This window comes from Phocoena phocoena, chromosome 11 (assembly GCF_963924675.1).
Source record: "Phocoena phocoena chromosome 11, mPhoPho1.1, whole genome shotgun sequence".
Lineage (NCBI taxonomy): Eukaryota > Metazoa > Chordata > Mammalia > Artiodactyla > Phocoenidae > Phocoena > Phocoena phocoena.
Window position 1 is genome coordinate 57496892 of NC_089229.1, and position 5641 is coordinate 57502532.

Here is a 5641-nt window from a genome sequence, read left to right on the forward strand (position 1 = left end):
GGAGCCCCACTTCAGCATCACTGCCTTAGCCACGGCCTCCCCTCCCTCCCTTGGGTGGGAGGGGGTTCCTATCCCCCTCTCTGTTTTCCCTGGAGGCAGATGTCACAAAGCATTTGTAAGTTGCTTCAGGTGCAAGAACACCGCCCACTCAGGACTTACCCCATTATCCTTTTCAGACTGGCCACACACTAGGGCAGTGTGAGGAGCTAGCCGGGACCAGGTGGTGGAGCAGCAGCTTGGCGTTCTGAGCGCCTAGCATCCTTCTCTAGCATTGTGATGCCACCTCCCCTCCTTGTCCCAAGGTTGTGAGGCTTTGTCTTTCCCTTTGGTGTCACATGAGTAGAACAGGGTCCCCAAAGCCCATGTGATCATTTCCCAGGCGTCATTCCCTGGTGCCTGTGGGATCCTGCTTCATGCAGGTAGGGGAAGAGGGCTCCAGGGCTGGCCAGGAGCGACACCTCCTGAAGGAAAGTGGGAGCTTCTGATTCTAAGGCCCTGGCCTAGGCCTCTATCCTAATATTGCAGGAGGGGCCTCTCTCCCAAGCCCCATCCTAAGGATTAGCCCTTGGGCCAAATCTGCCATGGGGTCCAGCTATGCTTTTCTGACTAAATAAGCAATAAGAGGCTCTAAGCTGATCCAGTTCCGAGGCCCCTTTCTGCCCTGCTTTGGGTCTCCTTGCCTCCAGGTGAAGGAAGAGCTGGTGCCACCCGCTTTCCTATCAGACTTGTCCAAGTGTTCCAAGGGACTCATGACCAGAACCCAGGATGGCTTGGTGGGAGTGTCCCCGCTGCTTCTGCATGAAGCCTGGCTCCATAGGCCTCGCTCTCGCCAGAACCCTGCCCTGCCCTGCCCCCATGCAGTTCCTCACCGGAAATGCCACACCCCCACTCACCGTCTCCTCCCTTCCCTAGAGAGGCAGCTCAGCCAAATAGGTCTAAGCAGGGTCCATCGGTGTGGACCAGAGCCAGCCTGAAGTCATTATGCACCTTCTGGTCTCCAGTTTCACAGTGTATTAGGGGCAAGAGATGACTGCAAGACGTGCTCCTTAGAGGAATCAGGCCAGACTCAGTTTTGGAGGAAGGCAAGATTGAGAGGGAGCCAATTCACCCCAGGATCTCTTCCGGGGTTTCCTACCAGCCCTTCCTGTTTGAGGCTGGTCTTCGGGAAGCAACAGGCCACCAGGCCTGGTCGACCCCAGTTCACGCCGTGCCAGGAATCTGCCCACCTGCCAGGTTCAGTTCTTTAAGGTGCCTCTTCAGGGACACAGTGTGTCTCTCTGATTGGGCTTCTAAATCAAAAGCCTGATGTTCGTGTCCCTCTCATAGGGGGAGCTTTGGACACAGGACCGGTTTGGAAAGGGTCAGGTAAGAGTTTCCACTCTGCACATTGTAGAGGGGACACTCTGTAGGTCCATGGGTCCCTTACTATAGTGAGGTTGAGTAAATTTGCCTTCAGTTAACCTGGGACCTTCTGTTTAATTCCCTCCTGCCTCCCAAAGATTTTGACCATTTTATAAATTCACCTCTGTTAACAGTGGCCCAGAAACTTCTCTGTGCTAAAAGCATGGGAAGTCTAAAGGCAGTCATTCCCTGGGAAATGGATCCCGTTCTGTTTTGCTACCCCTACCCTGTTCATGAGGCCTCATTCAATAAGGCAACCCCCCCGTAAGGCTGTCCTGTATCCCATGTCCCAGACAGGTCCACTGTCTGCGGAAAGTAAGCCTGTTTTCCCCTTCAGGTCTTCAGTCGGTTACTTGCCACTACTGTCCCTCAGTCGCCTTTTTTGTAAAATGGGGTTTTAGTTTTGTCCTTTTATTTTAATACTGGTAAATACTTGCATTCAGGCAGGGGAGGGAAGGCAGGGGTCTGGCCCCCTGCACCATTCCTTTACTGCTGTGGGGCTTGCCCCTGGAGCAGACCCTCCTCTTTGCGCCCCATGAGCTTCTTTGCTTGTAGTATCTCAGATTTTACGTGTTCCACGTTGTGCCACGTAACCCCCTTCAAGATACCGTTTGGAGGGTGGGGGAGATCTGCTTCCCAATGTGACTGGGCTGTGGGGTTCTGACTACCTTGCTCACAGGTTCATGGTTTGATAAACTTGTATTCAAAAACTTGAAATGTAGGACGCCATTAAGAGTCTGTTTATATTTTTGGAATATTTGTACTACTTACAATTAATGAATAAAAGTGGGTTTAAAAAACCCATCCGTGAATGGGCACTGCCTCCTGACCCTCCTGTTGTTCATTCGGGCACTTACCCCCCCTTCTTCCCTTAAAACGCCTCTGTCATGACGAGGCTGGAGCGCCCAAGCTGGGGGACCAGCCGCGCACTCAGCACAGGGATTTTGCTCAAGGTTACAGAAGTCGGGCTACATTAGCTCTTCCCTGGCCCCCATGTGGAATCAACCGCATTGCCATCCAGGTGCTTAATAAGCATATGCTTGGTGTCCTGTTGACTTCTGGGGAGGAACCAGAAGCCCCAAGGGATTTACAGTCTTCCTTCTGTGCCCCTTACTGACTTCCCCACACTAGGAGCCTTGAAACTCAGAGCCCGGCATGGTTCTTGGCACATAGTAGGCACTCAGATATTGACTGGGCTGATCTATGACCCCAAGGGAGACCCCAAGGGGCAAAACAGAATGACCTAATAACTCACTCCAGGCCCTTCTCCCAGACTTCCCCTCTGAGAAATGCCCAGGAGCTTCTCGGGAGGCGCTTGCCAGCCTGGACATCCCATGCACTCAGAGGGCGGGGGGCAGCCCCAGCCCCTGCTTCCTGTCATCAGTGTAATGCATTCATATCTACAATATGGCAAATTTCATATCCTCCCACCCTCTTTCCTGCATTATTGATGGGCTGTGCACTTTTAAAAAATCAATTAGATCAGGGTGTGGAGCTGGAGTTAAAAGAAGCCTTTAAAAGTCTGCTCTTGTTTTTGCTGTTTTGAATAGGAACAGATACAGCTTTCTCTCTGGTTTGAATAAGTCAAGCTCAGGGCTAGGTTGGCTGTGATTGGCCAGGACTAGGAAAATGCGGTTAGGATGCAAACACAAGCAAATATAACCCAGTGTATGCGCAGTCATTACTAAGGTAAGGCAGCAGGACCCGGAACCTCCAGCATTGGGTGGTTCCTCAACAGTGCTTACCCGCCAGAAAACTGGGAAGACTGCTGAGAGAGAAGGCAAGGTAAGTTCTATTTGGTTTATGGATGCACGTCAATAGAGCAATTTTACTTGAACTAGAAAGAAACAAAAGAGAGGAGATTAAAATTTCCTTGGCTTTGTGTTCTCGGATGAGGCTTTTAAAGGGTTGAACCAGGAGTTTGTGACCAGTTTTGCAAACTTCCTGCTGAGAAGTCAAGGTGCTTTTTAGAGACCACTAAACACAGGACACACTTTCAAAAGCTTGGAAAGATTCACCCATCTCAAAGAGATGGTATGGGGCAAGGCAGAAATTTAAACCAGCTTCCTCTGCTTGGGGTCCATTCCTAGGAGTATTGGTAAGAATTAAGGGCCACCAGCTTTTAGGCTGGGATTTCAAAACTGCACCCCGCCCAGCGGTTTGTGCAGTGGTCTCAAAGGGTACTGAGTTGATAAATTAGGACTTGAGGAGGAGGGAGGGAGAGACTGAGCTTTGGGGGACTTTGCTCAGTCCCCCAATCACATTTCCTGGGTGTTCCAGTATGGCAAAGTCCCTGCTTTGAGCATGTCCTCTCCTGCATTTCAGGGACCCTGGCCCAGTGAGCATTTTGATTGCCAAGTCCCTGCTGGAAAATGGGACTGCTTTTGGCCTCTGGACTCACAGTTCTAATTAGTGCCAGCTGGTTTGACTTTTACCAGGTTTACTCTTACCTCTCTCCAAGGAATGAATTCCTTGTCCCCTTCCCCTAGTTGGGTCACAGCATTTGCCTTTATTTATTTATTTTTTTTTCAGCATTTGCCTTTAATGACAAATCTAGGGTCTGAAGAAAACCTGAACAAATATTTCCTGGCAATTCTAAGCAGCACAGGGTGGGGCAGTGCCAATTATCAAATTAAATCCTTAAACACTGGCAGCTCCGCATCACTGCTCTGCTTTAGTCCTGCTGTAGCAGTAGACAAAGAGAGTTTTTTGTTTGTCTTTTCTTTTGTTTTTTTTGCCAACGTCCATACTGGATAATGGCACATACTCTCCAAACCTGGGTTCATCCACCAAGGCTTAAGAAAAGAATGGCCAGACATGCTCCTCTTAACAAGCACAATATGCCTCCAAATAGCAAAACCCCAGATAGTCCTTTCTGGGTGGGGTTGTTTTTTCTTTGTTTTTCTTTTTCTTTATCCTATGTAACTTCGTCAAGCCCTTCTAATTTTCCTTTGCCTCTTGGAAGCATTCATCAGTGATGTGTATCAATCAGATTGCAAGCCCCTTGAGAGCAAGAACCAGGCACGAGGGGCTTCCCTGGTGGCGCAGTGGCTGAGAGTCCGCCTGCCGATGCAGGGGACGCGGGTTCGTGCCCCGGTCCGGGAAGATCCCACATGCCACGGAGCCTGCGTGTTCGGAGCCAGTGCTCCGCAACGGGCGAGGCCGCAACAGTGAGAGGCCCGCGTACCGCAAAAAAAAAAAAAAAGAACCAGGCAGGAATTTTCATTATTTAAAGCCTGTGTGGCCATGGACATGTGTAGGTGCTTAATAACCCTAGACACACTTCGAACAGAGATGGTACACAATCCATACTTCTCTTTACCTCTTCCTCCCTCTCCCCACCCTGTCTGTGGGCGGCCACAGCACCACTGTCTGGGTCTGTGTGGGAGGGGCCGGGGGGAGGATCTGCCCACAGGCCACGCCCACCTGCCCCTGCTGGCACCCTGAACTCTTTGTCCCAGGCCCAGCCCTGCCATTTTACTTTCCCTCTTCTGTGAGGCACAGGGAATATATTAGTCATGTGACAGAAGCAGAATGGGTTGTCTGAGTTTTAGGATACTTTACTTGAAAAAGTCTGGGAAGTAAAAGCTCAAATTGTTGACTGTGGAGAGGACCTGGCAAGCAGGGAGTCTGGGAGAGTTAGAGGGACTGGGAATGAAAGAAGGAAACCCAGTTTGGAAATACTTATTCCGACCTAAGCTTTTCAATCCCATGTGCCACTAAATTTAGGTAAGTTAGGAAGGGCTGCAGTACATCACAGAAACTAGAAAAGAGCACAGATTTTAAGATCAGGTATGGATTTCATTCTAGTGATACTGAGTAAATTATTTAACCTCTCTGAACCTCAATTTTCCCACAATGTAAGACAAAGAAAATATACTCAGCTTATGAGAATTAAATGAGAGAACATAAAGTGAACCAACACAGGGCTTAGCATATGTCACCCCTTCAGTAAATAATCATGGCTGTGTTATCAGAGCTCTTAACAAGGAAAGTGGCAAGTGGGAAGCAGAATTTCCGGTGGGGATCCCTGGGCCAGCCAGCCTTACGACATGAACTTGGACAAGTCATTTTCCGCATCACTGTGAGATAGTGCAGAGATGCACCACAAGGACACAGCAGGATGGCTGACAAGAGATTGGGAAGTGAGTTAGGAGGAAAACTGGCTGGATGACTGCTGTGAGAGGCGTCATCTCCGTGCTTGCTCTGTGATGTTTCAGTCCCAGGAAGACAAAGCGCC